At 39.7% G+C, this 24,983-nt stretch overlaps 1 long non-coding RNA gene across 1 annotated transcript; it reads right to left on the bottom strand.

Moving 5' to 3' along the window:
• Positions 1–9,747: 9,747 nt before the first annotated feature.
• LOC112992045 (uncharacterized) lies at positions 9,748–24,674 on the bottom strand. Its single transcript, XR_003261436.2, has 3 exons — positions 24,564–24,674; positions 20,713–20,819; positions 9,748–11,694 (listed from the first exon to the last, which is right to left on the bottom strand). It is a non-coding gene; the product is annotated as an uncharacterized LOC112992045 (long non-coding RNA).
• Between the last annotated feature and the right edge of the window lie 309 nt (positions 24,675–24,983).

Raw genomic sequence — 24,983 nt, 5'->3', positions numbered from 1 at the left:
ACAGCAAAGTAGCAAAGTCTTCAGCAAGATGAACCATGGGCCTGGGTTTGTAAGCATATATGATGGGCAGAGATGATAGAAATTGAGTTTAAGTTCCGCTTAGATTTCTTTGAGTTCTTTCTCCTGTTAAAGCCTGAAGCTTCTGCATTATATCTGATTGCTGCCTGCTTTAATAACAACCCTGTGTGGGTTGGAATGAAAGCTTTCCACATAAGCCTTGGCTCTGCTGGCTTGACTAGCTCTGACCCAAGTACTAGACTGCTTTCCACTGCAGGCAGAGGAGTTGTTGTGGTGTAAAATGAAAGAAGCATCTGTCCCTAGGTAGAGTAAATGAAACAGAATTTATCACAACAAAAACAGTGGAGGCTAACTGTATATCTCATTTATCCTACAAAATGTAAATGAAAATCATACATAAAATATTATTAATAAAACAGCTGGCACCTTTGGTTATTTTAAGCCTGTACTCTGCCAAATGCAAATATAATAAATAATTTTAGAGAGAGAACTGGGTAGGCTAGTCCAAAATCTGTTTTTATATTTTTTTACAGAGATGCCAAGACTGTTTGATCAGCATGGGAGAGCAATTTGTTGACTCACGAAACTAGCTCTCTCTGATTACTGCTTACATAGCACTTTGGAGAGGTTGGCCAAATACCTTCAAGTCAAGTACCTTGTTATTATGAACATGAGTGCCAATAACAAAGAAAAAACAGCCTACATGTCACTGAATAATAAATCATGGAGGCAAATAAATGGTTTTTCTAAGAAATGCTCTATTTACATTTCATCACGTGACATGCCTTGCTTACGCTCATGGATGTGATAACACTTGAAAAAGCATATTTCCCTTTCAGTGCAGCATCTTGGCATCAATCATGTGAGAGCAACTGCGTATTCTGGGATCTGTTTAAAATCAGACAAACAAAGTAGCAAGGGGGACTTAGTGGCAAGACCAATTTTTAGCCTAAATGATGAAGCTTCATAGGTAAACATAGCTGGCCTTATTCAGCGGTCATAAACTACCTCCCTCACATAAGCCTTTGGCATAATTACTCATGCAGAACAGGTATTCATCCTCTTTAAGCACCACATGAATGAGGCCATGGTAAAGTTATGCAAAGAGAATGTTTCCAATCTGATAAGAAGTCCCTAATAATTGCTGGTATTTTCCATAATATTAGTTTAGGGCTAGAGCCACAGAAAAGGTTTAGGCATGTAAGCTCTGCCTAACTGCCTCTAAAGGCATTTGTGGCCAAAATTTAGATACTCAAACCCCCGTTCAGCTACTGCGTAACCCTGGCGGCGTCTGAAATCTGCAAGTGCCTACATTTTTGCCAGTAAAATTCCTGAGGTGCCCAAAAGTGTGCTCCTGGGCATGCCTGGAACTGCCTCCAGTTTTTCTTTCTTTTTTTTCCCCCTTCTTTTACTGTGCTCAGTAAGTAGACACCCAGCTCGCATTTAACCCCTGATGAAATCCACCAATGAGAGCTCTGCCAAGCCTCCTTGGAGAAGCCCCTTCCAACTGTCCCCCTGACATCAAAAAACAGCAGAGCTGGTGAAAATAGTGGTTTAGCCTCATTTAACACCCTGCCATGGCTGCAGCAGACCCACCTTCAGGGCCTGCCTGTGCCAGACAGGGGACAGCTAGCTGCATCGCTGTGGTCCGATGAGAAAGCAGGGGCAATTAGCTTGGCTAGAGCATCGTGTGGGCTCCTGTGTTCCCCGGGCTGGTGCTCTGTTGTGCAGTGCAGCTCGGCCTCTCTCTGCTGGGAGAGGCGGCAGCCCTGGAGCTTGGTTTCCACCCCAGCTCGCATGCATGAGCACCCTAGTCCCCGGCTGGCAGTGCCACTTGCCTGCCACGCTCCCGCCCTGGGGACCAGCCCAGGGTGCCATGCAAAGCCTACCAGCGTCAGCAGGGAAGGTCTGGGAGCACCACGGCCTTGAATCCCCGCCAGCTTGGTGATTAGAGCACTTGGCAGGAGCCTTGCGCTGCCCTTCCAAAGGTAGCTGAACCAACATGATAGCTCCCAGCTGCCAAAAGGGGGAGGCCTTGCTCCCTCTCCTCACACCTCTTGGTCATGAGGCCCTGCCCTTTCTTATGGCACTTCTGGCACTCGTTGGACTCTGTTGAGGCAATTCAATTTCCTAAAATGCCAGAAAGACTTTTTTTTTTCTGTTTTGGCAAGTTTAACTTTCTGCTGGTTTAGTGAGTTATGTCATCCTGGATCCAGCGATACCCAGAGCTGGCTCAAAGAGAGCTGCATGAGCAGCCCTGCTGGCAGTGATGAGCTGTTGTTCAGAGCAGAGAAAGGCTTTCTTTAGACACCAAGCACTCAGATCACCCTTCCTCTCAAGTGTGACAGAAGGTACATCCTTACACAGGCTGGGCAGCAGGCACCTGTTCTAATCCAGTGCACTACAGGAAGTTTTTCTATTGCACATGAGAAAAACTGAAGAGCTCTTCTTTTGGATTAATTTATTTTTTTTCTTTCTTTTTCTCAAAAGCAGTTCAATGGATGAGCTGCAAAATCAGCCTTTGGCCATCTTGTACAGGAGCTGATGTTCATGAGAAGGGACTAACATAGGTACTCTGCTCCAAACGAAGGTGCGGACTGACTGGAGACAGATGCTTCACTGCCAGCAAAGGGAAGAGGGAGTTTGCTTTCTTTCAGAAACACACATTACTTCTTCTAGTACCTTTTAACTGTCTTCAGGTGATTTGCATGAAAATAGGTACTGCAAGTACACTTCAAGGTAATGCATATCACATAAATGTAATGGAGGCATTTTCCCCTTCTTGCTTTTCACTCCTTCAGATGAAACTTTGGAGATGAATAACACAGCAAATGCCAAATATAACATATAGAAGGAGGAGATCCAGCAGAAGGAAAATTAGATGAAGAGTCAGAGCATAGCTAGGACTAGCAGGGAGAAGGAAGAGCGCAAGAGCCTCCCTATGGTCATATTTCCAGAAGTTTCCTGGATTTAACACCCTACTGTTTTGTGGTAAGTGGCCACCTCCAGCCCCTCTAGCAAAAGAACTCAGAGAATCCCACTGAAGTTTTGTTCGTGTCCTTCCTGTTGGACTTCTCGGTAGGAGGCCTCAGCCTGGACCTCATCTAGCCTTCTTGGATATAGCAGGGCAACAGTGTATAGCACACTAGAACTGTGTTCAAATGCCTAGCTGATGCAAACATGGAGCTGAGATTGGCTTTTCTCAGAGCTCCAGGACTGTTTGGATTCCTGTTGTCATACACAGATAGGTGGCAGCACAATTTCAAATCTGTTAGCGATCCACCTTTGATCTCAGTGACAAAGCACCAGGAGAAATCTTGTCTTGTCCATGCTTGGCCAAATTACACACACCTTGTGTCTTATTCAACCCTCAGAAGAAATAATTCATTTTTATAACTCTTCGGTCTGTGGTCCCCTCTGCCAAGACTGCTAATTAAGCCAGGCTTATGGTAATTAAGAATATGCTTTTTTTTTTTTTTTCTAGGAACCAGGCTTAAATACTAAGGAAACTTACTTTCCTCTGGTCCTCAGACCTCACAAACCGAACAGCTAGTGAAGAAGCATGTCAGGGCTCTGAGTGCACTAATAGACCTTAATGGCCCTGAACAGCCTCACCTGGGGCCCCCTGCACCCATGGCATATGGTCTCTGTTTAAGCTCAGCCCTGGGCAACTAGTTCCTGCTTGAGCTATGCTGGTCTCTCTCTATGGCCCTGTCTCTGGAATGGACATCAGACCCACACTGTAGGTAGCTTGTCTTCTGCAAGGACCCCTCCTATTTGGTTGTAGCTTGTCTCTGGCCCTGTCTCATTTCGCTCTTGGCTGAATGGACCCTAGCCATAGTTTGTCAATTGCTGTGGTGGGAGCTGTTGATGGACCCTGTTACCAGCCCCTGTCTCTGCCAGCTGTGTTTAGGCCCTGCGGGACAGTGCTCTGTGGTGAGGGCACTGTCTTTGCTGAGGTCACCCTCAGCTCTCTGGCTCTTTGGGAGCAGCTGGCCCTTGCTGTTCCTTGTCAAACCCTAATATGCTATATGTAGCCCAGCTCTTTTCAAGTAAGTAATGTGAACTTAATTGCTGCTGGACAGAGCTCTTTAATGCCAAGCCTCTGCCTAGAGCAAATATTACAATGGAATTAAAATGCCCTTAGCTGTACTACAATTTACAATGACAGTAAGACCACAGTGTGTTTTTTTGTTGTTGTTGTTTTGGGGGGAGGAGGGTTTTTTTTAGCTTTCAGTGATAACCTAGGTTTTTCACAAAGCTTTATCAGAAGACCCTTATCAGAAAGGCGATGCAGATGCCATAGTAAATGAAAGTTGTATTTGGAAGTTCATCATGAAGCTCTCATGAAATTTCTTCATATAAGTCTCTTTTAATAAGGTGATCTTCCATTTGATGGACAGCTGTTAAACCTTGCTCATAAACATAACCCGTATGCTCAGCTAGGTAGTTGGAGCTGTATCCTAAGGTGGACATCCTAATGGCAAGCAAATACTTCACTGGTGTTGGATAGAGTTTGGCTTCATACAGCACAGCTCATCGGAAGGTTGTTTTGCAGGTGATGTGCTGACCTGCAGCTCCAGGCACTTCAGGTCTGTACCTACCTATTTTCAGTTTGACATTGAATGAATGACATAGCATAGCCAGGCCTCAGCTCCGTACATATAAATAAATACGACATGCCATAATAGATGTGCTACGTAATAGCAGGATAATTAACCTGTATCCTAACTCTTTTCCTGTGCCATGTACGCTGACCTAAAGATTTTTTGTCAGTGGTGAATGATGGACAGCCCAAGTCTATGAACTTGTACAGCACCTGCAAAGGCAGGATCCCAAACACTGGGTGGAGCTTCCAGTGCAAAAGTATTGCAAATGGCTATGAACAAGCAGCAGGTTATATCCTGTAAGAAAACAAACAAAATGCTTCGCTGTCTAAGTGACTACTTCCAGATATCCCAGTATGGTGGGCTAAAAATGTCTGGGATGCCTTATGTTTTTTGTATCTCACCAATTTCATGCATGACATAAACCACAGTTTTTATCAATCAAACAATCGGCTTTAGGATAAATAAATCCTGTTGACAGTTTCTGCCTCTTTATAACAGTATGAATTTCTGAGACATTATAGCAGCTCTCTTGTGTTCTTGCTCTCTTCCTCCCCCTCCTTTGCTCTGCTGTTTGGTCTGTGAGAAAATGTGTCCTCCTGGTAGTGCCATATTAGAAAGGAGGGGTGAGTGTTTCCTGTCTAGTGAAGCTATCATCAAGTTTCAGTCCAAATAAAGCTGAAAGGGTCTGCAGATTGGGAGACTTTTCTGGTGAGACTTGCTCTGTACATTTGTTTTTATAGTACTATAGTTGCCAATCAAAGAAGCAAGTCAATGCTTAATCCAATGCAGACTAAACAGCATGGGGACTGGTTATGGGAATTTGCTTACAAAGAGATTTCCTGTTCTGTTTAGAGGTCAGTCCTAGTAAAAATAAGATAGTTGAGGGATTTACTCAGTCCCTCAACATATAAGTGTGGAAGTGATAATCCCAGTTTAACATCTAAAGAAAATGGGCACAATTCTATATAGTGCCCACAGAGAGAGACTTTTTCTCTATTACGCTCCCAAACAGTGTGTGTGAGGAGGCGGGGGGGGGGGGGGGGGGGCTGTCATTTCAAGCTGATGGACAACCAGCGCTTCTTGGTTGTCTTAGTTTTCAGGCTATACTGAGGATGTGTAAGCCTTGGAGAGACAAATTATGGCAGGTTATTATTTTGCAGTCATGCAGGCAAATACTTTTTGTAATGATGAGCTAAACTGTTAGTACATTTTACAAACTCATTTGCATTTAGTTGTCCTGAATTTCCGTGTAAATGAGGGAATAGTCACTAAAACAAAACAAAAAAATCTCTAGGCACAGTTTTAGGGATTAGCTAGAATGTCTAATTGCTTCATCTGTTGCAATCACACACTTCCAAATGGATAGGATAGAGTAGATTTGTCATTCCTGTTGCCTTGGGAAACTCCAGGGTATGTTTTATGTAATCACATCACCATATTGTGATAGATGGTTAGAATGAAGTTGAGGTCAAGAGTCATAAAAGTAGGATGCTCCTGAGCAGCATTGGTCAGTGCATGAATGAGCACAGCCTGGGAATGTTTTCCATGAGACTGTAGCAGTTTGCTCCTTCTATTGTGCTATGTGGAAGTAGAGCTGGAGCTCTACTTTTTCAAAGTAGATTTGCAAACTAACACCCTCTTCCTTCCTGCTTCGTAATAAAAGACCCACAAGAATAACTGCCAAGAATGGTCAGATTACAGCAATCATTTTTGGTTGGAAATATCCTCTCCTTATTTGCATGCAAATAAGCTGGCGCACTAGGAGGAGGTATTGCTAATGGACAGTGTGGTTAATGAGTGATATAGGTGTTTTGCTTATTACTTGTTCACAGGCCTTCCCATTCGCTCTGAGGAAGGGAGCAAAGATGAGTTTTTGCACTGTCCATTGCTAGATTTGATGATGCGTACGTAGCACAGGTGTGGAAGCAGCAAGGTCAAGAGCCATATATAAAGGACTAGACAAAGGCAAGAACTGCAGTTCTTGATTAAATGGAGGTGTTGGTATCCATCTCCAGAGTTACTCCTTGCTATGAGTTAAGGTAGAGAAGAAATTAGCAACACTTGTCACTAAAGTCATAAGGGGCACAATTACTGCCACAGCCCCATCACCTGTCTTTTACTCTAGTCTTCCTTCCGGAAACAAATGTGCTAACAGAAGAGTTGTGAATTGCTACAGCTTAGTCCAGGAGACCATACCTGATGCTTAACCTTAAGGCCCTGTCTATATTCCAAGGTGAGGATTTCACACATCTTTCCTATTAAATGCGCTACAGGCATGGACAAGCCCTTTGTCATTCCCATCTGTCTCAGGTTGCTCTCTGCACGCCCTCTGTGTTGTGAGGACCAATGCATTTTTTTCTGTGCTGAACAGTGGTTTTGATCTTGCTCCCTTATATATCCGTCTCACAGCAGATGCTCTGTCTTCATTCTTAACACTTCTCATAGAAGTTTCCTCCTACTTTTCTGGATAACTTTTGGTTGTGGAGCTATCAGACTCATCTTGACACTTGTCAGAGGTTTATTCCATTAAATGCCTAACCATTTCCTTCTAGAAGCAGACTGATGTCTGTTTTTATCTCTGGTGGATTTCTGGCCTTCACATACATATGCCAACATGGAAATAATATTCAAGTTAAAAATCTATAGTTTAGGTCTTAAGATATAGTCTTTTGATGAAAAAATCTAGTTTACCTTGGTAAATACAGTTGTTACCTTGACAGTTTGTGACACTAATTCCTTCCATGTTTCTAGATGAATTTCACCCACTCTGTCTTCTTATTTAGACCGGAGTTAGGATCTGTCAAGGTACTTGTTAGATTCCTTTTTGGGGGGTGAGATGTGTGGAGATTTTAGGAGACCACATCTTTCGCAAAAATATGCTTGATTCTTTTTTGCAACTCTGCCGAAATCTTTGTCAGTACTTGCACGTACACTGATTTGTCAAGCACATGATCTATATTGCTATATTACTTCCTTGAGTCTTCTGGTGTAATGTTATCAAATCGCGGAATACTTATGTTGCCTTCATCTGCACTTTATCCTCATAGTGACATTGATGGCAAAGCCAAATTGAAGGAATGAGAAAAGGGGGGTCCTTGTTTGACAGTAGGATCTGTGCTGCGTTTCTTTAATTGCTAAGTTGCATCTTGATACAAAAATAATTAATATGAACAAAATTTTATATGTGTATGTTAACTTGGTCAGTAAGTGCAGATTTCTCTGGTTATTTGTTTTACTGACTCTTCCATTTCTTCATCTGGATGTGAGATTCAGTGGTTCCTAGTTCTGTGTGTTAATCTTGTCTAAATAAATCACTTCTTATGACATTAATCTGTTTGGCATCTCTTCAAAGTGTTCAGCAGACTTCATAGTTCAATTTTTTTTGTTTGTTTGTTTCATTCATCCTCACTTTGGGTTTGCTTATCTGAGAACAATTACAATTTTAGCCAAATACACAATGCTGTCATGTAGAAAGAGCTATGACACTGACTACTGGTGATGAATCTAACTGTAGTATTTCAGATCTGCTAATTTGGTCTATTTGAAATTACTGCTTTAATGTCTTGTGCACTAGCTTTTTGCTATTAATTTTCTCTCTACTTCATGGACTGGTGGCTGTTTTTTTTAAAGTCTGAGCTTCAGTTTTGCCAACTGTAGTCATTTCCAGTTTATATATATAACTCGGATATCCTGGAAAGCTGATTCAAATTTCTTCTAAAGAACAGGTTGGTTAATTTGGCTCTTCGTAACTCTGCTTGGGGAGTTCCATGTTCTCTCATATTGTTGTTTGGGAATATTGTTCTTCTAATTATGAACCAGGGCACTGGCCCAGTTCTCCTAGCTTTCCCAAACTCTGACACAGGGAATCAAGGTTGTGTCTGTCTTTGACTTTCCCTTAATTGCTTCCTTTTGCCCCCAGCTTTAGCACTGGTAAGCAGGATTCCTATTTTGGCTTTGCTAACTAGGTCATAGGTCAGACAGAACAATTTTTTTTTAGGTTTCCTCTTGAACAGTCTCTCTGACCCCATGAGTGCTGACTCTCTCAACACTATTACCGAGTTAACAAAGGGGACTGAAGAGCCCTTCTCACGCTGACAGATGCTGAGCACCCCCACCCAGGACAGCCTGTAGCCTGAGGGGAGGTCAAAGAAGGGAAGTGCAGCCTCCAGCAGCTGCTAGTTCCTTCACCTTCCACAAAGCTGAGAAGTGAAGGAACCACCACATCCTCCTCTTCCCTGAGAGGAGATGACCCCAGGACAGCACATGGGAGGAACGTGCTCTTCTGCAGAATGGGAGAGGTTTCTGAGGAGGGGTCTGATGGTCACAGGGGTTCTGGGCAGATGCCACTTCTGGGCAGATGTTGGTCTGAGGTAGCTCTTTGAACAGAGAGCTAGCAAATGTGCCTAACTTCTCCCCAAGTACTATACAATAATCCTATGAATACCTCCCTGGGTGCCATGCAGCTATACTCTTTCTTGAAACTATCACCGAGTCTTACTCTTCTATTAAAGAAAAGCCATTACCATATGTATTAAATGCTTGGTTTTGCTTATTTCTGCCTGACTGCATACATTAACTTTGTCTTCACACTTTAACTTTGTCTTATGTTTAATACAAATTATGCAAACTACCAATAAAACTGCAACCTCTGAACTCAGTTTCTCCTCCAGTGGATAGTTCATAGGTCTTCCCTTATAGAAATTTTTATTTATCCTTCTATAAAGAACATTTTTACTTTCAACATTCTGTGTGCTTGAAGTGTCTAAATTTTGCATGTAATGTTTGCAAGGAACAGTAGCTATGTACTCTTTTTAAAAATCTCTTTGACAGTCTTTATAAGCTTTCTGATGTATTTTCTTTGAAATGATTTTGGATTCTCTGTTTCTTACAAATCAAAGGCAACACAAATCATATGTTGTACTAAGCACTTGATCTCCACAAAAATTTTTTACTCAATGGCCTGTCCAAACAAAGAATTAGTTTCTTCATTAGCTAGATAACAAAGGCCAGCCACAACATATGTTTTTTTTTTCTTTTGAAGTACTCTCTTAAAAAAACAGCTTATGTTCAGATGTTTAGTAGTTTTAAAAAAGTTTCCTCTGAATGAGAACTATCTAGGGAGTTTTCAAAGATTTTATTGTTATCATTATTGTACATTTAGTAACATACAGAACCAGGAACCTCAGTAAAACTTTGGAATTAAGAAAACTCAAACAACATCATGTTCTTTTGTGTGTAATTCTTCATCATTCCCTGAGCTATATCATAAAAAAGTACCTAAAATAATGACCTTGGCTACTAATGAGTGTTAGTGAATGCACATATTAAAGGTTTGGCTCTTTCAATCGGAATTTCAGTTACGCAGAGAAACATGCAGAAATTTGTACAGAAGTTAATAGAACTAATGTTGTTTCAAACGTGGTTGTAAAAAGTCAGACTCACAGACTTCAATTCTCTATTAATTCTCATAGGTCTATTCATGTACCAAAGTAGGAAGGTTTAAGAAGAGTACAGTGTATGATTTAAATATTGCCTGCTGTCTAAGGGTTAAAAATGTTTCACAAAAGGCACACTGTCAGAACCATAATGCCATAGGTAAGCAGCATGCCAACAAGGGAATACTTCATGTCATTCTGTATACTTAAAAACTATGAAGATGTAAATGAGAAATAGGAGTTGACTGAATGGGAATGTTATTCCAGAATAAAATAGGATGTTAAAGTGCAACAGATTTTTGGGATATCTGACCTGTGACACACAGTTATGAAATGAGATTTTTTTTTTTTCATGTTCTTTCAAAGATTTTCTACTGTATTGTCAGTGTGTGTTCTGCCATATCTCTTCCAGAGAATTTCTTTATGTGGGCAACCCCTGAACACTCTGAAATGTTCTCAGACCTGGTTTAACCTTCCATGTGAAAAGGGATAATGAAAAGATTACCTCTTTTAAGTTGAAAAAGGGAACTCCTAAAGGTATATAAAAAAACAAGTGGTACAAAGAAACAAAAACCAGTGCTTGTGTTTGATCGCTCATGACAGAAGAACAAGAGAACTAGTCACAAGATTGAAAGACAAGAAATTTGAACTGCTAGGAGACTTTGTTTTTAATAAAATACAAAAGCGATATGTTGAAAATACATCCCTAATAATTTGTCTTACCATTGAACTGTGAGACAGATTAGTTATAATGCTTTTGGAGCTGGTCACGCCACTTAAAAGCAAAATTAATGGGCTGGGTAAGTTACGAGTCAGATATTATCTGTTGAGCCGGTTGGACGGTGGCGAAGGGCTTCAGCAGTAATTTCTTAGAAGAAAGCCACTGTCCTCTCTTGATAAACTGGCTGGCTGAAGGGGAACCGTTGCACCATAGCTGGGTCAGAGGCATTGGGTGAGGCGAGGCTCCACGGCCCCACACAGGACAGGGAACAGGCTACAGCATGGCATATCTCAGTGCTTGCCCTACATACGTACGTACGTACGTCCATACCAGCCAGTAATTTGGTAGGGCCAGACCACACTGCACCAAGGGGCAAGCCAAGGGCAGGCAGGGTCATGGTCACAGATATCTTTACAAAACACAGCACTGAGACCGCGCAAAGAGGCCAGTTCAGCTCGTGCAGGCGGAATCTGGGGCATTCAGAAAGCGTCTTTTGGACACTACAGATCGGTGAGGTAGAAAAAAGGGAACAGCTCTGCTGGCAGCTTGTCCTGACTCCACAGACCCTCGAGTCCTCTTTCTGCCCGCACAGCAATCAGTCAAGGTGTGTCTGTATCCCCTTGAAGGACTGCTCTGTGGTGAAAGCTCCCACAAGGTGTGGTTTGCACAATTCATGGTGCCTGCATGGACCTTTCTCCTTCCCCAGAAACAGCTCAGGAAATCCAGCATTTGGAGTCCTAGAAAACTGGAGGTCAAATTGCACTGGACAGACAAGGACCCCCCAAAAATGTAGGGAAGAGGTGCTCCCTAATCCACATTTGGGAGAAAAGGATGTTGTAGCTGTTTTCAGCTCCTTTCAGTTCAGGGATGATAAAATTTCTGAGTCTTCTCTCAGTCTTCTCAAACGTTCCTACAAAAAAGCAGACATGCCAAACAAACCTTTATAACAGACTGGAGTAAAAGCTATTTTAAAATGAAATGAAAAGAAATAATAGTTGCCCGAGATGTACTTTCAACTACTTTCTTTACAGACTATTCTTGGATGACAGCAATATCATTTTTGATTTAGAGGATACTTTTTCAGTATAGCAGTTCCTCTCTTTTTATTTATCTTAAGTTGAAAAGCTACATTTATCAATGGAATAAAGGACTCCTAACATTATACATTTGCAGTGCTAAGTATAATTCAGCTCTGACTTCTTTTAAGAAGCCTCTGCCTTTCTATTTCCTTGTAGGTGTTATTCATTGTGAGGAATTACCCTTAATTTTAGGAAATAACTATGGATTTATCCATAACATACAGAAATTTTATGTTAAATTCTTCCCCTATTTGCAATGGCATAACTCATACTAACCTCAGTTAATGTGGAAAAAATATCAGGACACATATTTTAGAACCTAGATCTGAATTTGGGATCTAAGTTTAGTTGGGTAGAAATTTAGTTAGGTGAAGCAATAGTGGCTTACCAGGTGTTCAAAAATCAAAAACAAGATTTGAATGTTACAAGATTATATATATATAATTAGAAAGTTCACCTTTTCTCTCTCCCCCTCAGGAGATGAAAGGCTACTCCATGTGTGAATACAAAAGCCAAGATGCTCCTCAATTGCAGTGCTTGGGGAGAACAAATTCCCTCTGTTTTAATGCTGTCCCTGATAACAAATTTGCTTTCCATGGTAAAAGAGCTACGGCTTATTTTCCATGTTATTGTTTGGAACATGAAACAGCCAGAATGCAAAGGCCTTTCAGAGTCACAGTGAATCTGGGTTTTTTTTGTTGCCTGGCAGTGGGTATATTCCTGGACACCTGGGCAGAATAGTGGGAAAGAGGTGGCTGGTAAGAATGAAGCAGCAATGCCGCCACAAGCGGGTGCCGGTCCTGGCCTGATAACCGGCTGGCCTTGCTACCCTCCTGAAAACGAGCTGACACTCCATGACTGAGCTGATAATGCCACGAAGGAAAGATTCACAAGATGAATTTGAGAGACACTGTCAAGGGTGTGCATCTGTGTGCAAGGTAGTTTCACACTTTAAAGAGAACCTGTTGCAAACTAACCTGCTAATGTAAACCGACCTGAAGTGTGCAGAGAGGAAGAGACCTGGAGCCCTGGCCTCCGTCTCAGCTGTCACCTGGGACAGGGGTTGCATAGTCCTGGGAGACACTGCCTGAGCCTTCAAGCCCTCTCATGTGCTCGTTGCACTGGTAGTTTTGGGTTCCCCTCCAAGGTATCTAATACTCTTCCCATGTGGGTGTGCAGCCTAGGTCCAGACCCTGCTTTAGGAGTAAGAGCACCTTAAATTAGGTATTGTAACACTCCACATGAGACTGCCTAAAATGCTTCTCAGATTTAGCCCTAATATTTTAAATGTCATGAAGTGATAGCAAGTAATGTCATCTGTGTTTTCTAATTTTAGAACTTCATTTTTGTTTTCCTTGCTTTCTCAGAAACATTCTGTCCAGGTACCAATGACGAAGTAGGTACGGCTTTCTAAGAGAACAGAACACATAAAGCTTCTTCCAGCAGTCTCATTTTTGATTAAATTTTCTCAGAACTCTATCTATAGATGTTAGATATTGGTACAGAGAAGTAAGGGGAAAATATAGGGTTGTTGTGAGCTCTGCCAATACTGTCTTAATGGCACAGGGAAAGAATAGGGCAGAAACCACTTCCAGTTGGGAATATAGGTAAGGCTGAACCAGATTTGGCTCCTTTTTGTCAGAACAGACCTCCAAGGCTCTCCCAGTCAGCTTTGCACCTTCACACATCCCTGTGTCCTCATGCAACATATGCATCCAATTCATACAATGAAAATCCCATTCTGATGGACCCTCACATTATTTCAGGCTCATTGAACTGAAAAAAAAGCACACACAACAAAAAGGATGAGGGTGGGAAGGACCAGGGCCAAGCACAGTGGATGTAGCCACACTTGGCCACTTGGCCAGGAAAGGTGCCTGATCCTGTTTTATTTAGCAATTTTGACAGAGCCTTAGAATCCAGTACAAACAAGTTCTGCTTCCCTTGAAGTTTTACTATAGTAAGAGTAACTGCTCTTCTTTTATTATCTTATTTCTTTAGACATTTAAAATCCCTCTGTGTCATGCCAGCACACCTTTGTAAAATCTGGGGGAAAATGAACCAGAGTTAATGTAAAAAAATAATTAACCCCCCCATCTTTCCACCCATGCAGAGTAATTTGTGTCAGGTTTTCAATTTTAAGTGCTAGTAATATTTTATTCAATATTAAATATTTTATTAATGTTTTGCTAATATTTAAGTAATAACAAAGAGTCAAATTTAATGTCCTGAGCTGGAATGATAAAATATTCAAAGTCTTTTTAAATCTCTTTAAGATTCTCTTTTTTTTTCCCCTTGGCATTAACTCAGTGTCTTTAGGATCTCAGTTCAGAAATACATTAAATATATTTCTGAATATATTAAAACTTCAAGAAAGCCCATAGCAATTTCGCTCTATTAAGATATAATTTAGAAATATCAATCTCCTTTCACTAACCAGGTAAAGAACAGCTTTCATGCCATTGATTTATAGGTTGCACTGGATACATATCTCATAATAGAAAACCAGCAGTGTTACAGATATAAGGTGTCCTTCTATTATCCAGAATGCATCTTGAGAAAAGCTATTTCTATGCTCGCAGAATAGCTGTTGATTCCAAGACACATGCTCAAGTTTACCCTGTACCAAAAGTTAGAATTGCATCCAGCATGTAAATCATCCAGAATATTAGTCTGGTAGTATATTCATAAACATTGCCCTCAGAAACACATTCATAGGCCTGGTACTTATTGAAACCAGTAGGTTATTCATGTGCATCTGTAGGTAATTGAGATTCTTTTCTGTGGGTTAGATCATGGAAGCTAAAAAAGTTGCATGATCTAACAGGATTTTGTAAAATAGGTTCATGTTATAGAATTTCCTCATCCTTTTGCCCAAAATAGCCCCATAGCTTCTTGAAACATGTTTTCACCATTTTGGTTTTAAAGACTGCCTTCTGCTTCACTGCTGTGACAGAACTAATAATACGTTAGGATTAACTTTCTGTTCAATCCTTTGGTGCCCCCCAACATCTGGTTCACGAAGCCCTTAGAGAGCGAGTTGCAGACAAATGCTGAGGACTTCATAGACCCAGGTCCAAAGAAATGTTAAAAAGCTGCCTGATCCAGCTGATTTGGGGTATAGTTAGGGAGTTGGTGTTGCCATAAAGAATGTTCCATAGAAACAAAGAACCTTTAATGGAAAAACTTGGGAAGCCTGAAATATACACTAATCAATTCTAACAATTTATAAGGGAATAAGAGAAGGGAAAGTTTGGGTCTTAACACCAAAGGTTTTAGTTCCACAGAATTCAGCCTTTGCAGCTTGAAATCATGTGAATCTAGTTACTAACGAGACAGACCTGTTTGACCCAATTCAGTGTGTAAATTTCAGTTATATTTTTATTAATTCTATTTATTATTTAATTTTAGTTGTTAATTCTATTTATTGTTATGTTTCAAAATCATTTGAATTTATTCTAATATTAATTGTTATGTTTCAAATATGGATACATTTCAGTTCAACAAAGCACAATGGAAATTTTTTTTTACTGTGAATTAATTTAACATTAATGTCTTTCATATAAAGGGACATACTTTGGTCAAGATTGGTAAAGCACATTAAGGATTAAAAACAATCTCATTTTATAATGAACAATGTTAGTGATCAGAATTTGCCATCTGCAGAAAATATGAATCAAAAAAATTATTTTCCTCTCAGAGAAAATGTGCAGGAGAATTGTCTCCAAAATATCTTAAAGCAATTTTTAAATGAGAAGGAAAATGGCAAAGAATTTCTAGTTCTGTTTTTTCCTTTTCAATATGAACACTTGAGCAGGTAGAAAGAGCTTGCATGTTTCAAAAAGATCTTGCAATGCTGTCTGGTACAATAGGTTTGTTCTCTGTCTATATACGTTTTAATCGGGTCAGTACTAACTGTCATAAATGTGGTGCGTTGGAGAAAGGAGAAAAGAAAGAGCATTTAGGCTCTTTGGATTCAACAGTGCAAAAGTTTTTTTGTTTTGTAGCTGCAGTTCAAGGCAAACATATTTTTTTTACAGTGCAGTTAAGTACTGCAGTATCTTAAACTGTCTACTTCACCATAACGTATTACACTTCCTACAAAAAAGTGTGGAGTGAAATAGGGTTTCTATTTTGCAGCAAGACAGTGTGGTTGATCACAGGGTTGTTTTCTGGCCATGAAGTTTCAAAGTCTTGAAGGGTTTCAGCCTGACAAGTACAATTTAGATGTTTGCACTCATTTCTCTAACCTGGCCTTTTTGTAAATGGTGAATTCACGTGTAGGGAAGGAGCTAGGTTAGATTAGGGGCCATTCTGTGATTGCAATGTTTTAGTCCACTATGATGTACTTTTACATTAAGCTCAGATGTTATGTAGGAGATGTAATATAAATAAAATAAATGTGTTTCAGCTTGTCCAGCATTGGATTGCCTAAACTCTGCAAAGATGCCTCTACATAAAGAGCAAAGTCCTTCTTGTGAAACATGGACACAACAAATGGGATTTTCAGAGTTTAGCCTTAGTTTAGCCTTATTCTGCTGACTCTGAAGTCACTTTGTGATAGGTCTACCTTTTCTGCCTTTGGTCAGAACTGGTTGTCATACTGTGCTGAGTTGCATGCCTGTCAGCAGTCTAAGGGCAGATTATTTGCAGGATATTCTGTGATACTTTGAAATAAAAAGTGCCATATCAACTCCATTGCTTTGCTTCTGTTGTTTTTTAAATAGAAGCTCTAAAAGAATGACTACTGCATATGTGAACAAAGATTTTCCTGGAAGTATTACCCACTTTAATGGTTTGTTTTTATCCATCCACCCATCCATTCATCCTGGTGCCTGTATGGCCATGTTGTTGTAAATTTGGGCACCTCCCAACTGTTTGAAAATAGGAACAAAAGCAGTATTTCTTTAGGTTGTCCCCAAACAGATCCCCAGTCAACAGAGAGCATAGGTGTACATGAAGACCAGCTGTTCAGTTGGTAATGTATATACTCAGTGTTCCCTCTGAATTAGAATGAGTGGAAAAATAAGTCCATGTTTGAATTCAAATATCATGGAATTGTAGTATTAGTGCCACTCCTGACTAACAGATTCCAATAATTGGATTCTTCCCACAGTATTCAGAATCAGACTTTAGTGATGATTCTCCTTCTTCAAAAAGCAAAGCAAAAAATATAAATAAAATAAAAATATTTTAAAATATAAATAAAATATATAGAAGATAGATATATATAGATAGGTAGATATAGATAGATAGATATCTTCTAACTCTACCAGTAGGAATCCCAAAAATCAGGGTTCCATCCTGAATGGAGGTTGAATGCAGTTTTTTTATCAGTGCTGTTGGTGTCTACAAACTGGAATGTGTCAAAATTATTCCTGTTTATATTAGGTTCCCTCTACTTGACTGCATAAGCAGAGTGGCTCTTTTAGCTCCCTGGTGGAGGTTAGTGTTTTGAAAGCTGAAGGCTATTACGAGCTCTGGTTATACACAGCTAGTTTGTAAGTGTGGTGTCTGCTTGTACAATACGTGGCTATGAAGCGAGCCAAATGCATCTTACCCAAAGTGTTTTCCAGGCACAGATTATGGAGGCCAAAACATTTTTAGGTTAAAAAAGAGAAGGCAAGCATACTTTTCAGAGTTTATTATACACCATACTTTGTAGTCACTCTCAAGTCAGATTCTAATCACTCGAAACCTTGTTAAATATTGTGTAGAAACCTGAGGGACCGAAAGGTGTCAAGGTTTTTTTTCTTAAACTCAGTAATATTTTGATGTCTCTGAAAAGCACTGTTTTAAATTCCTTCCTCTTGCCACTCAGGCTTTCCTTGAAACTCCTATGAGTCAGAAAAGTAATTCTGGAAAGTCTGGAAATGTAATCAAAATCTGGAAGAATGGCTATATAAAGCATTCTGCTAGGTTAAGTAAGATACGAGACAGACAATTTTCAGTGTGCCAGTGTGAGGAAAATGTTGAAATAATGAAGGGAAGCTATTCTTGCTTTTTATGATTATTATGTTAGTGTATGAACCTCTGGTTGCTGTTACAAAGGAGGATGCATTCAAGATCTCCACAACATCCAGGCCTATATTGATGAAATATGAATCATGTATGATACTTTCTAGTCCAACACTTTGTCACTTCAGTAAGGGAGCCTTAGCAGAAAAGGCATCTCTTCATGAAACACCAATGTTGTATCCTGAAAAAACATCCTAGAAGCCATGGTGCTTTATAGAAACCTAGCAGTTCAAGAGCTATGACAACAATCTTTAAGGACAGCAGGTCTAAGTATATTTTTACTATTTCCACATGTTACTATGAAATGTTACTACCTCAGCATCCAGCAATTACCTCTCCATGAGCTATGGTGAAGAACGCCTACATCTCATGAACTATGAGGTAGTGACTGTCTAGATATTCATGGGAAATAACATAGTCAATATTTTTAGTACTACTTTCCTGTGTTGTAGTTAAGATAGCTACAACCAAGCACTGCCTTTACTATGCACTTCTAACTCTCTGAAATGATGCTTAACACTTATGTCCCACCTCATTTCAGTTCCTACAAAACAGTTTTTAAAGACCCAGGCCATTTCGATTAATGCAAATTGTTCTGGGTAGAATTAAAATAAAATCCTGACTTTTTTTCCACTCTGACATAATCTTTTATTATATACAATCCTATTTGTTAAAGTAAATACAAAGTTAAACTGTTACAGGGAGAAAAATTTCTGTCTAGTTCTTGTTCTCAAGAACTCCTTGCAATGCCACTGGCAGGGTCTGCTTTCCTATTTCAACAGGGGCTGGGCAGGCAGTTGCATCACAGAGTTTAAAATAAACTTAACTCTGGCTGGTACCACCTGATCAGGGCAGGGGCTCTCGCTACAAACTCTTGTTTTCCTCCTGCTCTTTCCCATTTCCCCAATAAATCTGTGGTTGCTTCTTGTCATCAGACCATTGTTTGCAGGTATATATGTATTTATATATTGGTTCTGTTGATATGAACTGTTGAACTCTGTGTCATAATTTCCTACCTGTACAAAGGCATCTGAAATGCCAGCACATCAGAATTCACTCCTGTTGCTGGTAATAAAGTTTTTCAACCATTTAACACTGTTGCAGGTGGCTATTGAAAGTGCAAAGCAGAGGAGAAGAGGGCTTTCTGCTACATTTTAAATTTGTCTGGGTTCATATAGCTTTTTTTAACTTTTGGATGAAAACAGTAAGTCCTTTTGCTAGTTCAGTGGTCTTTGCAAAGTCCTTCAGCAATCCAGGCTGGGAATCCATACGTGGTACCATGCCTACCTAGGAGAATTCTTGGAGTTCAACTTGGGTTTCCATCATCAAAGCACTGTCACATGTACTTGGCATTAGGTGCATCCAGTTCCCAGTAAAGTATATGCTTCCCATATAAAGTATATCCCAGCATATTCTAAAGTACATGGGGTGAACAGGGAGGAATTATTAAGATTTCAGATGCGGTTAAGAATTTTGTTGAATGAGGTTGTTGATTTCTATGTATTTTTCCTTTTTTAAGGAAGAGCATGTAGATGCCTCCTACTTTGTTCAGTTTAAGACTAAGAGACTTTTAGAGCTACTGAGCGCTCCTCTTTGCAGGTAGATTCAGTAAGAATAGCAAACGCAAAGCACTTTTAGAAATCAGACCTTTCCCAGTGAACAGCAAAAAAAGTTGGCATTTCTGAAAGCATCTGACTTTAATGTATAAAACAGAAAATGGAAAAAAAATCTGACAAACTCCACTCTTAATGTACCAACATAGTATCTCTGATTTCAGCCAGGTACAAATAAGCACAGGAGAATACAAGTTTCCTTGAGGCTGACCCAGCTGACTCAGGGATAGCAAGTGATTTATCACCATCTTCAAACAAAATGGATCTGAATGAATTTCCATCAGCCCACTCATCATTTGGACTTGACTCGAGGCCTGCTTAGCTCAGAGGAAGTCTTACGAACCTTTGCCAGGTCAGGTTCTCCTCCTATTAATGTTAATGGGAGTTTTGCCCAGATTTAACCGGGAGCAGGTTCAGGCACAGCCTTATTACCTATAGAAAAGCTCTCTCTCACACATATATATCATATTGTAAATATAATATCAATATTAGTTATTAGTTTAACTTCAGTGCATATTTTCCTGCTGTCAAACAATGGTCTCATAAGAAATAGAGATAAAAAATCTTAATAAGAGACATATGTTTTTGTAAATATATAAATAACATGCTAAAGTTATTTTTCAGTCATGCTTTAAGACTTGCCCTTTTTAGCCCTCTGACTTTCCAGGAATGTTTCTCAACTAATTGAAGAGAAGGGTGGGGTACAGCTAAGAAAGCCATTTGTCCAGCTAAGAAAGCCATTTGTCCACCATATCCCAGTGCTTTCCTCCATTTCAGTGGTAATCATGGGTCCCAGATGCTGAAGTGCACTGGGTATGTTTCCCCAACAACAACATCTGGCTTCCTGGCAGAACCTCCCAGACTGTTTTGCTGGCAGCTGTTAAGTCCCTTGGAGTTGCTTCATGCTCCAGTAGCAGCAAAGCTTTGCTATTCTTGGTCTGTCTGAGCAACCATGGTCACATGGATGCTGTTTGTCTTTGATCTTCATAACTTAGTTCTTGGTCATATTCTAGTTCTTTGTAGAAATACAGATATCTTGTTGGGATTCTTAGGCAGCAGTTTTAAGGCAAAAATGACCCCATCAGTCATCATGTGCGCATGCCTTACAGTATCCTCTCTGGGGACGCTCACCTCATCCCTACAGCTGGGCTTTTCAGACAGTGCTGCCCCTTCACTTTCTGATGTTCAGATTGCCTGGATAAAGGCACAGTTCCTTACCATATCCATAGATAGAAAGCGCTGGAGGCTGTCACAGAGGGAGGGTCTCTTCGTTTGGATGCCGGGAAGCAGATGTCAGGTCTGGAAAGGGGCTCCTCTGAGGAACACTACCAGGATCATTGACAACAGCAAAGGAGGGGAGGCAAGTGAGTCACCAGCTTTTCTTAAAAAAAAAAAATACATACACATACACATGCATATATGTATATATAAATATATGCATATATGTATGTACATATACATTGCTATCTGCTAACTCTGCACATTTTCTCCCAGAGGTCAGCCATGTTTCGAGATGCTGTTGCCTTGACCAAAAATGGGAGCGTAGAATTTGTTGAAATTTTCAATGTCTCAGGCCTTGACTGAGATTTTTCTTTAACCATTTCAGAGGTACATTTAGAGCTTCTCTTTCCTCACCACCTCCTGGTTGTAAACAGCAGTAGTGGGGGGAGATAACATAGGGAACAGGACAGTTGCTGGGTGTGGAAGAAAGAGTTAATGGAGTTTGGATCTGTGAGAGAGGGTGTAAGAGACTTGGAAGCATAGTGGCAGGGAGAAGAGCCAACTGAGGTCTTCAGTAGAAGAAAAATTTTGTTTTTGCCAGTGATGGCTGACTTCGCTTGTACTGTGTTTAGAAATGTGAGGATATGGTGCGCAGTAGACAGAATGTGCTCTACCCTCATAGCATTGCTGTGACCAAGTAATTAACATAAGAAAAAAACCTGTTCTTCAACCATTTAGCCACCTCTGAACCCTGTTACAAACCCTGCACACAGGAGCCTTGTCGAAATCTTGCTCTGGTGAAAGTTTCTAGTCTGGCTCTAGTCGTCCAAAAGACAGACTCTGCTAGCCAATTTTATTTGAAAAGTTCCTCAATTTTGAGTAATTTCTTATGCAAACTGATTCCCAATAAAGTTCTGAAGCTTCCCATGAAACACATCCTTCTAAATACCCTGGTTGTGTCCCTTGTCTTTGATGGGAAAAAAGTACAATTATATATAAAAAAAATACATGTCTGACTAGGAATATATTTGAACAAAGCCACGTGCTAGGATTAATCGACACAGCTCCACTGAACTGGCCTAGCCTTTCCTAGGAAAATATAACCTAGAACTTCCTTGCCATCAGTCCTAGCAAAGACTTATAGCAGTACTTCAACAATATCAGAGAAATGGAGAGAAGCAGTGTTTCAAAGTTTTGCCTTGTAGGGCATGAGATGCTCACGTTTTCTGCAGGGGTCAAGAAACCTGAAGGCCACATTCTTCTCTTGGGAATTTGAAAGAAATTATTCACTACCTTCATTTTTCTAGCTATGTAGTTTGTGAATGTCCACACATGAAGGTATATAGACAAATAGGCTGTTAAAGAAGTATTTATTTTAAAGAAGTTTAAATTTGCAAATATTACAGTGAGCTGGACATAACTTTTAAAAGTGATGTAGCCCCATTTTTTAATCTTTTAGATTTTTTACTTAATGTCATTAGCTTTGAACTCATGCCCAATTTCAGCAGGTCAGTGTCTGATCCAATTAACCCCCTCTTTACAATGACAATTTCTGTATTGATAGAATTATGACTCTACGAATTTTCTCCAGCCTTCTGCATGTTGAGAAATTCCAGATATAACATGAACTGATTCAGGCTTAGACCACAACCATGACTCTTGGGGAAGAAGCAGGAATGTTTCTGAGTTATAGTCATTTTATAAGCACTCACGAGCAAAGACAGACCCTGATAATAAAAGATGACCTCCAGATTGTCTCCAGCATTGAAGTAAATAGTTCTAAAACAATTACATGGCTGTTTTCCTGCTTGACACAGAATAAAGCTGTAACTGTGTTTTAGATATACAGGATGAAGCAATATCATATCTATATAAGCTGTATAATGAACAATATTATATTCAGAGGTAAGTAGTTATTATAACTGAAAGCAGGGAAGAATGATGAATGCAGAAAAGTTCTGTATGTTGCAGATGTCCTGTAATATTTACTATCCTGCTTGTATTTACTAATAAGAACTGTCTGTGTCAGAGCAGGAGGGAATATATAAATATTCTAAATTATGGTAAAACTTGCATGTAAAATGTTTTTCCAAGCTGTTCTAGAGCTGGTCAGAAAATTAACTCTATTACTGTATTTATTCTTCTGATTAAAAAGATTGTTAGAAATGAATCCCTCCTTAAAAATTGTTTATATAATATATTTAAATATGTATGTGGGTATATGTATATGCATATATTTTCGTCATATGAAAAAGAAAACCAAGAGAATATTAATCAAAATATCCTGATTATTAAAATGCTCTAATTATTACCACAGACACTGGCCCTGATTCAGGAAAGTGCTTAAATACATGTGGGTTTATTTTTTTCAGTCTCAGGGACTTTCCTGGGTTCTAGCATATGCACATACGCATTCTTCCCAATTTCAGATCCTCTCCTTGAATTAGCATTAGAAAAATCTTGTCTCCACATGCCAAGAAACCCAAGATTCATAATGCAGGTTCTGCTACAGTGCACGATTTCTGTGTTCTGATTCTGCAGCTTCTAACTTGGAGAATAAAAGGCCAAGATATTTTCATATTATGCAAAGCTGCACATTTAACTCTCTGTTGTTTTAACCCCCCTGGAAGCTTGAGGCTGAAGTCTGTTTCCTTGCTGCTGCAGAGGCTTTTCTTTTCTATTGTGTGAATGTCCTGGGTTGTTATTGTAGGGTTGTGATCTTGGGCTGTTTGGCTAGCTGTGTTTCTTTTTTATTTTTAAGTTCACTGAAACATTTGATCTGAAACAAAACAAGCTATCTATGAGTTGAATTAAAAGCAAGCTAAAATTTGTAGTCTGGTAGCAAACATTTTGTGATATACTTTATCCATAATTTTTGGATAAATTTTTGGACGTAGAAACACCTCCTGCAAACAATAACATTACTAGCCAATGAGTTGCTTTTCCCCCACTCAAATAGCTCAAGTCTGTGGCTAGAGCTTGAGGGATGAAATAGCCTGAAATGTATCATTCAGGGAAGTCAGAAGAAAGTAAGTAAAATTTGCATAGCTTTCTGGATCAAGTTGTAATTCCTTTGAGCACAAGCTGAAACCCTTGCCCCAGACTTAGATGCACTCAGCTCATTAATTACTACATAAATGTGGAAAGAAATAAAAAGGAGTTGTGCATGCTCTGTTACGGTGTGTCTGTGTACACAAATGTCTGAGAAGTATGTGTTGGAAACATTTATCAAATTTTAAAATTTGGGGGAAGGCTGATTAAAACCATTTCAGCCAGAACGAGCCCTGCGCCTGATCGTGCGCGGGCGGAGAAGAAATTTGCCTGTTCTTCTTTTATAGAGAGTTCTTGTGTGACCCCTGCTGGTTGCGCTGCCGCGGGCCTTGGGGGAGCCACGACGCACGGCCCCTGCCCTTCCTCGCAGGCAAATTACAGGAGACACTTCGGCATGCTTGCGTTCCTGTTATTTTCTATGTTTCATACATCTGCTTTTTATACTGCATTTCACAGTTTCTCTCTCCATTATTTTAAACAATACGAAATCTCACAGTTCGTGAAAGAAGACTTTGGATTCTTGTGCAGCTATTCATTACTCTAATGGAAGTAAAAAAATTTTAATTAGATACTTAAAAAGAAGATTTTTACAAAGTTTTTCTATTTTAAAAGGTAGTTTAAATACATACAAAAATTTTTAACATTAAAAAGGAATTTGTGTCTCTAAACTGTGTTGTAGAGAAGGTAGCAACATAACTTCTGTCTAGTCTCAGTAATTCCATTTATATAAATTCTATTGTTGCCCTTTTTCAGGTTTTCTTTGAAAACAAAGCAAAACTCAACTTCCGCACACCTACCCTTTTTGACTGTCCAAAGCAAGTGCTTTTCAGGTTTTCAACTTCTTCTTCTTCTTCTTCTTCTTTTTTTAACATAAAAACAAAGGAAACATTGTCAGTAGAAGTTATTCAAGACAAAAAAAAAGGATTTTTTGAGAAGCCCAAGTCACTGCAAGTTCCTGGAGTCAAGCAGACGCGGTGCACAGGAAAGGAGGAGGCAGAGAGATATTTAGAGCAAGGAAGAAGAAATAAAAAGTAACTGATATTAAGATTTGCTCTGTAGATGTGTTCTGAGCCTTTCTAAAGAAAGGGTATTTTATGATCTGATTCTGTCCTGTCTTGCCTGTGTGAATCAGGTATGAATGGAATTACCCTGTACACTATATACTGCTACTATTATGCACATGCTTGCAGATCCAGTGCTGTTTCGGTATCCATGAC

The sequence above is a fragment of the Dromaius novaehollandiae genome, chromosome 2, assembly GCF_036370855.1.
Source record: "Dromaius novaehollandiae isolate bDroNov1 chromosome 2, bDroNov1.hap1, whole genome shotgun sequence".
NCBI classification, from domain to species: Eukaryota; Metazoa; Chordata; class Aves; order Casuariiformes; family Dromaiidae; genus Dromaius; species Dromaius novaehollandiae.
The sequence above is the reverse complement of the archived record's forward strand: the minus strand, read 5'-3'. Positions and strand labels throughout refer to the sequence as shown.